General features: G+C 32.3%; 1 protein-coding gene across 1 annotated transcript in view; it reads left to right on the forward strand.

Moving 5' to 3' along the window:
- LOC142319241 (lipopolysaccharide-induced tumor necrosis factor-alpha factor homolog) overlaps nucleotides 1-12075 on the forward strand; it is a 99462-nt gene continuing 87387 nt past the window's right edge. Inside the window, exon 1 of the mRNA XM_075356284.1 lies at nucleotides 1-156. The gene's annotated coding sequence lies outside the window, so the exon portion shown is untranslated. The remainder of the gene's footprint in view (nucleotides 157-12075) is intronic.

Genomic DNA, 12075 nt, shown 5'->3' on the forward strand with positions numbered 1-12075 from the left:
TACCGCAACGAACTCGTGCTAATTTATGTTATTGTGTTATCTATTACTATTGTAGAAGGTATTCGTGTTGAGTAAATTACTTCTAGGTGTTCGGCAGCAGAGAACAGTTTGTACGGAAGAGTGATTTTCGTTCAAGGTTTTTTTTTGTATAGCCTAGTAAGTATCAATTTAAAAAAATATATACAATTTTTTAAAATAAATAATAAAATATTTTTATTCGAAGCTTTTTCTCTCGTTCAAGAGATGTTTATTCTTTACGTTTAATTTCGCTTTATACGTATGTACAGACCGGTTATGTACACGTCAATATATTCATCCGTTTTTTTTACTTTGTGTATATTCATTAGTGTAGTAGTACAAGTTTTCTTTCTAGCACGAATTTATATTTAGCATGTTATTAATAATTTTTGTGTTTCATTCGATTAATTATTTTTAATCTACAAAATTAATGAAATTAAATCTTTTTAATATGTATGAATCCCCGTATCCCACACGGACAAAATACGCATAAAATCTCACCACTATAGCGCAGCGGTTGTGCCGTAGCTATTCATCGAATTGATCTCGGGTTCGAATCCCGAGATTCGAAATATTTTTAAAAAAAATATTTTTTTAATTTTGTAACGTATTTTATACGCTATAAAATTTTTATTCCATCGACAAGGTAATAAAACCTTCGACGTATTGAATTAATCATTAAAAAAACATAGGATATAAAAAATAAAAATGAGTTTTTAAACGCTATTTTGCTTTGAAGTGTCTCAATAAAACGCTCACCTTGTCATCATTATTAAATATTTATTACGCTTAACGTATATTCTTGTCTGAAATAAGATTATAATTTTTTGCGGCTTCAAAAAGCCGCAACGAATTTCCAAGGTACAAACACGGGCTGTCAGATCATTATTTGGGGTTATATCGTAGACCGATATTTAGAAAATTAAAAATCTTAACTTATCCGTTTTTATTTATATTTATAAATGCGTAATCTTAATAATAATCGCTTATGCTGAAAAAATTTATCCGCTTATATCAAACCCGACAGCAGAACAGTTTTCGTGTAAATCGACTTAATACTTTCGTTACTAGAAGAATCTTATTTTGCTTCCGATGGCGTTTTTAATAAATTGCTTAACCGTTTTAAAAAGTAATTCTACCGGTTTATTTTAAGATCGATTAAAAGATTTTCTTTTTCAGAAAATATTACCCTTTTGATGACTTTTAATAATAATACTAATTATTAGATAAAAAATTATGAATTTTCTGTATCCCGTTCAACGTGTAAATAAATTTGCGCTCAAATAATTTTCATTAACGCCTTCTGAATTATCATTTATCGTGCGGTTACCCTTTTTACTAATATCTTTATGTATTTAACTTAGAATTATTTCAGGTTTTTATATTTTAAATAAACACGTATTTTAATCTCATCTATTATTTTATAACTAACGGTTTATTTTGTAATGGCGCTCCAATTAATGTTTTACTACGGTTTCCCTTGATCCATTAAGGCAAATACCGGAACAATTCCGTTTCTCTTACCCCTGGAGTAGCATATCTACCCGTTCCTGTCGTAATCTACGTAATGTATTATTATGTACTTATTAGAATAAAATATTTTTCCGTTTATTTATCGTAAAAAAATTAACGTTAAAATACTTGTGTATATCGACATAGTTTTAATCCGTTTTATTCGAGTACTAAAAATTTTTCGGATAATCGATTTCAGTACGGCAATAGTATAGAACAACTTTTTTTCCCATTAAACCGTGTGTTTTAAGAATAATATGAAACCGTGACGACGTAGTTGCAAATCTGTCAGTTTCGGTTAAACTTGTGTATACGTGTTTATATATATATATATATATATATATAAACACGTATATATTGATTCTGTGCCAGCTATATACTGATACCATATTGCCAATTCTATTAAATTAGAACTTACGTTATCAAAACGTTAAAAGCGATCGATTACATCGCAGTTTTCCCGACAACGGATTGTCGTCATCATTCATATTTTCTAAACTGCTAGCATCATTATATCCTTTTCGTGACCATAGTGATCGGACGAGATATCGTACAAGTCGCCCCTGCTAGAATTGTGTTTTGGAATTTTCAATCTTTATTCAGAAAGATCAGCATTATAAAGCGGTAAATAACAAAATGTTCAATAGGTTTTAAAACTACCGTTAAAAACAAGTTATACAACGCGTTTAAAACATGTTTTTGTCGTTTAGTACGGATAAAGCTTAATATATTTTCATAGTTTTAATAAGCAACGGAACGGAAAAAGTTTGTAAAGAAGAATTTCTGTTGAAACTTTTGAGAATTTTACATCGTTAGAAACTAGTACAGTCGAATCGCTTCAGACCACAGCACAATTAAAAGACGAAATAGCATTTTAACTTTTTATATAGGCGTCGCAGTAACTATAGCGGTGATCTGTCAATAGTTTGGGTGTAGGACGTTTTACAGAAAAACAAAACAAAAAACCTAACGGAAGATTGCGGAAAGTCGTATATAGTTAGTCCTGTATTTTGAGAAACTTCCGGATTATCTGCGCATTGAAATTCGGCCAAAATATATTTCTATTATGTTATTTTAGCCGAAATTCAATGCGCATTGATGCCGTTAAATTTTGAATTTACTAAGGCAAGAGGACGATGGATTATTTACTACAGTTGTTTACGGTAAAGAAATTTTTTTTAGTCGCTCGGGAGGCTTGATCGAATTTTAAAAAAAATGTATTTCCGTACCCGATTACTCAAAACTCGGAAAAAATATTCGTTTATATAAGTCGTTACAACTGTTAAATTTTGGCCCCGTCCGACAGGTGAGTAGAGCTGTACCCAAAATAATTCCTTTTAAAATATTTTTAAGCCGGCTTAACATACATCCGCTGTATTAGATCAACGGAATTCTGTATATAAAATCTTAATCGTATAAGTTTTAGGTCCCTATAGTCAAGTCGGTAAGGCGCATCAGAATTTACATGTGTTTTTTATATATATATATATATATATATATATCGGTCAACAGATTTTTTATTGAAAAATTTGGCTGAGCTACAATTTTTAATTTTGACGAGGCTGCACAATCGTTAAAAAAAACTCGAGTTTACCTCTAAAGAACAGTTGAATTCTTTTATTGGCGGCAAAATAAATCGGTTCGATTTCTCATTCCTGAAACATCGGTGTTTAAATTTTTCGCAGAAAAGAAAATGTTTGAACGTACTTTGAAGTCAAGGTCGAAACAAAAATCACATGAGGTAAAACATCGCTACATTCGATGCTCTTTCGCCTAGCGAAATATCGCCAGAACTTTTGGAAACGTATGTAGATATCGATTTCAAAAGTCATTATCCGTTTAAAATTTTAAAATCGATATAGATTTTAATAATAATAATCGTTAATATTTAAAAGCCCTTTGGCGTATTCGAAATCAAACATTCTCGTCGAGAGCGGTCGGGAAATTTTTGCGACTCTTGTCATCTTTTTTCAATCCGACGGTAAAAAATATTTTTTTTTATCCGTTCGTAATTAATAAACGATTTTCCGAGACGAAAATGTTCGTTCTCAGTAGTACTTGATAATATATAATCGCTTAACGTTTCTTCGGTTACGAGTCTGACAAGCGGAATAAACCTGACACGAGATATTTTCTGAAGATGAATGTGTTATTCTCGTTAGCGATTTGCGATTCGTATTAAGTCCCCTACAACCATTACGGTCGTGGTGCTAAACGATTAAAAATTTATATTATTATTTATAGTACTTCTTTCTTGAAAATTTATAAAAATTTCAGAAAATGAAAAAGGGCGGCGGGAGATCGCAAAATTTTCTCAGTGCTATCCCTTTTATTCCCATTTAAAAATGTTGTTTAAAATAGCAGTAGAAGGGACAGCGCTGTACAATACGGTAAAATTAATTTAATTTTAAATAAAAATTCTTAATATTTTCATTTTTCACCTTTTAAATTGCAAAAATCAAACTACGCATATAATACCGTGAAGATAATTTTATTAAATGAAATAAAAATCAAGGTCGTGACAATTATTAATAAATATAAGTTAGGAGTAATTATATAATTGTAATTATTATTATGATTATTAATAATAATAGTGAAAATTGTGTTTTTATTAGTTCGGTTGACCGAATACAGGAAGCAGATTTAAATCCAACCTGGTTAGTCTAGCGGTGACGCGTCTTTGCAAACAAGCTGAAGTCGAGAGTTCCAACGTTCAATAATAAAGGCAGTTACTTTTATACAAATCTGAATACTAGATCTTGGATACCGGTATTCGTTGGTGGTTGGGTTTCAATTAACCGCACATCTCGGAAACGGTCGATCTGAGACTGTTCAAGACTAAAGACTACATTCCACTTCATTCATACATATCCTCCTCTGAAGTAATACCTGGCGGTCATTCCCGAAGGTTAAACAGGAATAAAGGAAGCAGATTTAACCCACAATCGGAAAAAATATCAGTATGTTCAGTTAAAAATTTCATGCCCGATTTGACTCGATAGATCAAATTAATGACGTTTCTGCTTAAAAAATTATGAATTTTTGAAGTATAATTGAGGAAAAAATGAAGGTTCTTCGTTAAAAAAATTTGGTTCCCGGTTTACCACCCTTGACGTTTTTATTTTAAAAGTAAACTGTATTTTGAGAATATAAAAAAAGAAAAATCAAAATTTTTGGGAAGCACGTTTGGGTCCCGATTGTTCTCCTTGCTACAGATACTTCGTGTAACATTTTTAATAACAGCCACAACTTGAAAAACAAAACATCAAATATTATAAAAAATGTTTATATTACTAAATCGGGTTTCACGGGGGTCCCCTATTTTTAAAAAAAGATCCCATGGCGCTCACAGTCTTGAAAATTAATGTTTAAAAAAATTGGATATTTTTGTATGAGTACCGATTAAACTAGGTTTCATCGGGTTAGAGGGTAGCGAAATGTTCATCGTACATATATTTTTTTTTTACTTTTTGGGGATCGTGGAGCTAAAAAAATTGAGAATCACCGATATAGACTAAGAGTATATCACAGAAATCTTTACATTGTCTTTTGTCGCTTACACAAAAGAAACTCTTGGACATACACTTTCAATCGGTACAAATTTTATTCACTGACTGTGCGTGGGTGCACAGGTGTACGGTTTTGAAATCGGGTCATTTTTTACGCTGCTGTATAAACATTATTTAATACTATTAAAACCTTGGCTGTGTATTCAGTAAATCTAATCGATTCGATTTTGTTTATAGCTTTCGATCTATTTTTTTCTGTCGAGTCGTCTTTCTAATAATACAGTTACAGAAATTTTAACGGGTAAATATATCATAAGTTCTTTTTTTTAGCTAATTATTTACACGTATTACAGATAAGGTATTTGAAAAAAGATAGTATTTAAATTAAGTATTCTTTGGTAACATAAATATATTTATTACCGACCGATCGATCCAAATACCTTTTTTTATAATTCGATCTTTTAACATTTCATCTGTCTGTTTGTGATCCAGTTACGGGCAAACTTGTATTCTCCGATTTTTATGAAATTTCCAGTAACATTTCTTGCAATCAGGCGTTACAAGGTTATGCATAAACGATTTTATAGTACGGTATATATTACGAAACGGTGCAGCAGATATAAATATGAATTCAGCTTGTATTAACATGAATTCGACGTGTTAGTAATATCCCACAAGTTTAGCCTGAATCGACCCACCGGCGTGGTCTAATGGTGAACGCATCTTCCCAAATCAACCGATTTGGAAGTCGAGAGTTCCAGCGTTCAAGTCCTAGTTAAGTCGGTTATTTTTACACGGATTTGAATACTATATCGTGGATACCGGTGTTCTTTGGCGGTCGGGTTTCAATTAACCACACATTTCAGGAACGGTCGAACTGGGACTTTACAAGACTACACTTCATTTACGCTCGTACATATCATCCTCATTCATTTTCTGAAGTATTACCTGAAAGTTAATTACCAGAGGCTAAACGGGAAAAAGAAAGTTTAGACTGAATCTCTATGCCACTCCCGCGTGCAAGTGCAGCTATTGCTTTATGCATATAATAATGCACTGTAAGCTTTCACTTGTCTCGCCGATGATAAGCGATAAAATATTTTGTCGAGTCTCTGTTGATGTTCAATAACGATAACATAATTTGTAATTCTTCACACCGTTATTCAGTAAAGCGAAAGAAAAATTTATCGGTGTTTTTGTGTTAGTCTATTGTACGATACAGTTTTATACTTCTTTTATTCGGCGTTATTTTAATTAACCCTGTGTTTTTGTGCCAAAATCGAGTGATTTTTAATGAACGATTCTGTCGTGAAACATAGACCGGGAAAACTCTTAAGCATCTCAGAAAAAAATATTCAGCAACGTATATATAACCTTAAAATAGAATAAACCTGAAACTGTAGTTGCCGGGAAAGCAAGTAGTGCAATAGTCAGTCGATAGCGAAAGAACACTTTTTTATGATAAAGAAACACAAAATTGACGGTAAACATGTTAACGTTACCGTTTTCACACGGTAAAGCGTATTAAAACGATTGAAAAGTTGGATGATTTTACTAAAATCGCTATCAGAAAAAGTTAATTCGTTTTATTTCAATAACGAGCTTCCTAACTCGAACAAAATATTAAATTTCGTGAATCCGATTCTGAACTGCCGAATTTTTCTGTAAGTAAATTACATCGTGTTTTAAAATCAATAAATTTTCGTTTCACGTCGAAAAAGATATTCTTTTACAGATTGAACACAAACATATTTCATGGCGTAGGGAATATTTAAAGAGAAATTAAGGGATTTCGGTAAAAAGGGCAAGACAATTTATTATTTAAATGAATCCTGGGTTAATCTGAGTCATGTACGAGAAGGTATTGATGGACAAAGAAATTAGGAACGGGTGGATGAAGGTATGAGTACAAAAGACGCTATTATGAAAGGTTTGTCGACTGGGCTGCAAAAGATTAACGATTAATAGTAACGCACGTAGGAAGTGAAAATGGGGTTTTGAACGGTGGTTTATGGGTATTTGAAGCCAGATCTTCCAAAGAGAAATGAATGGTGACAATTTTATGGAACGATTTAAAAAAATTGTCGAAATTTTTTCTGAAGGATCCGTCATAGTAATGGATAATGCGCCGAACCAGTGCCTGAAAACTGAATTCCAAACGCTTCGACCCGAAAATCGGAAATTGCCAAACGGTTAAAATTGAGTACACCGAAAACATGTTAAAAGGAGAACTTTTAAAAATAATAAAATTAACTAAACAAAAATATATTCGTTATCAAGTCGATGAACCTGTCAAGGATTTTTTTTACTCATGGAGTAAAAAAAAAAGTTAACGATTACCATTACATATTTATAGTGTAATTACGGTTATAATTGCTGTAATTATTTTTAAAAAACAAATAAGAGGAAAAAATGAACTGTATACGCATTTCAAAACAACGATCTTGATAATGTTCCAATAAAATATTTATCGATCGTTGATAATTTAATTTCCTTTAAATATTTACCGAAAAATAAACGGATTCAGAGTGTTTCACAAAGGAAGGAAGAATTTTAGGACATGTTCTACATAATATAAATAAAAAGGTTCCTATGAACATCGTCCGGAAACGCTTCATTGTCGAATTATGGGGTGTAAAAAATTTCCAAGGATGGAGTGAAGCCAGTAGAATTTAAATTACGTGCTAAATTGGATGGTTTCATTTGATTCTTGATCTGAAATTTGAATAAAACAGGTTCCTGAACCGTATCTCTTGTCATTTCCGAGAAAATTATTATAAAATATAAAAAACTAGTCGCTAAACACAATATTTTAGGTTGACACGTACGTTAATTTCTTCTGTTACCGATAAAATGATAAAATTTTGTAACAAAATTTAAAAAAAAGCATTTAATTTAGAGAAAATTCTATTTAAGTGAGTAACGTCGACTAAACGTGAAGAAGAGATTTGAATTTTATTAAGAATAAATACGGTAGTAAAATTCTGTATAATTTAAACCGAAACAAGAATATTTCTTTTTATTAATCAATATTTCTTATTTTAAACAGAGAGGAATAAATTTTATTTAAATATAATAATTAATTTAGTTTCTAGATATTTTTCATTATCGAAATGATTTTTGTTCTAAAATCCCGATCAAGCTTTTTGAAAATATATAAATTAACTTTTCATCATCGTCGTCATTATTAACTAACTATATTTCGGTCTAAGTAAAATCTTATAGAATAAAATAAACGATTGTGAAAGGATAATTTTGATAAGAGCAGCTGCAAAAGAACCGGTTGAGTTTAGGAAAATATATAAAGAATAAAAACGTTTTAAAATTATTGTTATATCCAAAAATATGATAATAATAGTAGTATTTGAAAAAATAGCGCAGATTTCATACATATCAGTAGAGTTAAACGCAACAAAATATCAACTAAAGGAAGTTCGTAATTTTTCTTGTTTATAAGGATGATATATATATGAGTGTGAATGAAGTGTAGTCTTGTACATTCTCAGTTCGACCATTCCTGAGATGTGTGGTTAATTGAAAACCCAACCACCAAAGAACTCCGGTATCCACGATCTAGTATTCAAATCCGTGTAAAAATAACTGGCTTTACTAGGACTTGAACCCTGGAACTCTCGACTTCCAAATCAGCTGATTCGGGAAGACGCGTTCACCACTAGACCAACCCGGTGGTCCGATGGAGCACACTTAAAATTATCGTTTTGTATACGACTAATCGTTAGCGAATAACGATTTTTTATGATTTTATTCGATATATTATGCCGTACGAAATATTCCACGTGCCCATTGATCACTCGCTACCGGGTTATAACGGTTAATTTGATAGAACAGAATCGTCTCGGTATTTCGAGAGTTGGATAATGCCACGTTTCGTTCTGATGACAAATCATTCGGTTTCAAAATTTTTCTAATGAAAATTCTTTCAAATGTGGCAGTAACTCTCAGATTGAAATACCGCTAAATAAATTGTAAATTTTGTATCTTTACGGGTGTATATTCTAACAGATAGTAAAATATTTATGATATTTGTTATAATAAACACCCGTTAAGATGTGAAATTTATTTATATATATTAAACAAATTTATTATGCAATACAGAAAAAATCATATACGTGGGACTGTAAAAGGTAACTTGTATCTCATCGGTGCCTGTTTAGACGCCATAATCTGACGCACATTAACCCAATATGTTCAGCAATGACGATTTCTATGTTAATCATATGATCGTGAACGTTAACGTTTACGCGAATACAGTATAGCGCTTGTTTGTTAGCCTATTACGCATTACAGAATAAAGTTCAACTCATATAACGCAACTAAATGTAGCCTTTTATATGTACGGCGGAAGGCAGATTATCCGAATGAACCTTACCAAAGTCACGAATAATCGGAAAATTAAAAAAGGTCATCACACGCATTCGACGTATTCTAATGTTAAAAATGATCAAAACAATATAAATAAAGTCTTTTCTGTAAAATTAAAAAGGATTCGCTTTAATGTTGAACTTCGTTTATCAGCTGCAAGGTCACGTAATTATTTTTCATAAAAAAATTGCGTATTAGAATTTTTTTAACTCCAGCCGGTGCATAGTGATACAACATTCATGAGCTTTTCATGTGACGGATCCTTAATATAAATCATTACGTCGTAGTTCGTGTTTAGCCTATTAATGCGTTTCGATAAATCTTTTCAGAAAGTAATTTTATAATTAGTTTAATACAGGCCTAAATTTACGTATATTTTGTGCTGTTATACGAATTGCGAAAAACTCAGTTAAAAAAATCAAGTAAAAAACAAAGATCGAAAAAATACATTTTGTATAGAAGCAAAACTTCATTTGAAAAGTATTTTAGTTTTTTAAATCGTATATTCATTTTTTTAAATTGTGTAGAACGGCTGAAAGCAGCTCAAGTATTTTATCATCCGTAAAGTCGGATATCGGATAAACGACGTCCCATTAAATATATTATAAATATGTAGAGAAAAAATTTATATCGTTGTGCCATCAGAATAGATTTTTTTTAAATAAATAAATATTTTATTTTGATTGGCGCGTTACAATAATTATCGTGTAATTATATAGAATATGTCAGAAATGGGATAGGTACACTAGTCCATAGTTAAAATAAAGAAACTGCCTGGTCTAACATATTAATTTTTTTTTTTTATTTAACCTCCGAGTCCACAGTTAAGCATTACTTCAGAGGATGAGATGAATGATTTGTAGCGTGTGTGAAAATGCCATGCCTGACCGGGATTCGAACTCGGGACCCCTGGGTGAAAGGCCGAGACGCTACCACTCGCGCCACAGAGGCCGGCGGCAACGTATTAATTATTTTATAAAATATAAACGTATAAAATAATTTTAAATAAATACACGAAGATATTAAATATAAAACGTAATTTTTAAAATTACAATTTAAAATGTAAACGAAAGTTATTTGAATACATATTACGTGAAGAGGATGCACAAAAATAAGGTTTAAAATTTTTTTTAAATTTTATTTTAAATTAATCGGTAGGAAGACCGTTTAAATGTGTCAGTAATGTATTAAAAATTAGCAACGGAAGCATAACGATATCCTTTTCAGAAGCCGAAATATCGAGTCGAGTTAGTTATACCAAAACATATTGGAAAAGGAAATAATTTGGGAACTAATTCTAGAGCTTAAAATAAGGAAAAGGGTTCGTATAAACATTTGTTCGAAAACGCTTTGTTATCGAGTTACGGCTAGCGAAAAGTTTCGCCCGGATTTCATTTCTCCCGGTGAAATCATACTAAACTCTTTAGGACGTTATATAAGAGATAAACTTGATGGTTTCATATGTTTTTTGACCCGTCCAATAATTCTTATGTTTTATCGAACGGCATGAAGGTTTTCGCTACCCCAAATCCGATAATTATGACGGTTAACCTGACTAGAAACATGGATGGCAGCTTCGTCAGAGAAGATTACTTTTTCTAAAAACGTAAGTGTATCTTCGTTCACTTTATCAAGAATGTTCACAGAAAAATTGGAACGGCGTGGTTTATCTCGTCTTCAATTGTACGGACCGACTGAATTTTGTACGCGTGAAGTTTTAGGCGCTTGTATAGAACCTTTACAATTGTCGATTGCGGTGTTCTAGTTCTAATTTCGACTGTCGATTTACCCGGGCTTCTGTGAAAAGTTTTTCTTACTCGATCTCAGACTTCGACGGAGACGGAGGTCTGTCGCTACATTTTGTGTATTACACTTCCTGTATCCTTAAACTGCAGATACCAATGTTTAGTAGTGTTTATTAGGAAGATCGTGGCCGTTATCCAAACGAAAACGTTTAGGAACAAATAATAACAGATCCGCTTTCATGAAACCGTAGTGCCTATATTGCCTTCACTTGCACGGTAGCCATCGCTTAACCGATGATCCCCGATCGTCACATCGTGCTGGCGAAGCCAGGCGATTTTTAAGTAAAAACCGACGCTCCATGCATTGTTTTGTTCGTTTTTTATTAACCCGCTAAAATGCGCTGTATGATTTTTTTCTTTATTTCAAGCTCTAGAATCGGTTTAAAAATTATTTCCCTTTCCTTCTGAATCGCTCTGTGTGTGTTGAAGGCTGGCTATTGTTTTTTTTCTTTTGTAAAGAATAAGCGACCGTTCTTTTCAGCAGATTCTTCTTCTTCAAGTGGCATCTCCTTTCAGGAGGTTTGCAATCATCATCGCTATCTTGACCTTTAAGCAGGCAGCTCGGAACAATTCAGTGGACGTTGTGCCGAACCGTTCCCTCAGATGTACAACTGTGAAATTCTGCGCCTTCCCAACATTACGTCTACCGACTGTCTTCCCTTGCACGATCGACTGTAGCAACTCGAACTTCTCTCACCTCGTTATGCGACCTAGATACTGTAATTTCCCTGCTTGTACTGTAGACGTAATCTCGAGTTGTTTATTCGTACTCTCTAGTATCTTGATGTTTGACACCTTATCCTTCCAAGAAATCCTTAGCCAAAAATTCAACTCAAAGGCCAACTTTT

The sequence above is a fragment of the Lycorma delicatula genome, chromosome 2 (assembly GCF_047948215.1).
Source record: "Lycorma delicatula isolate Av1 chromosome 2, ASM4794821v1, whole genome shotgun sequence".
NCBI classification, from domain to species: domain Eukaryota; kingdom Metazoa; phylum Arthropoda; class Insecta; order Hemiptera; family Fulgoridae; genus Lycorma; species Lycorma delicatula.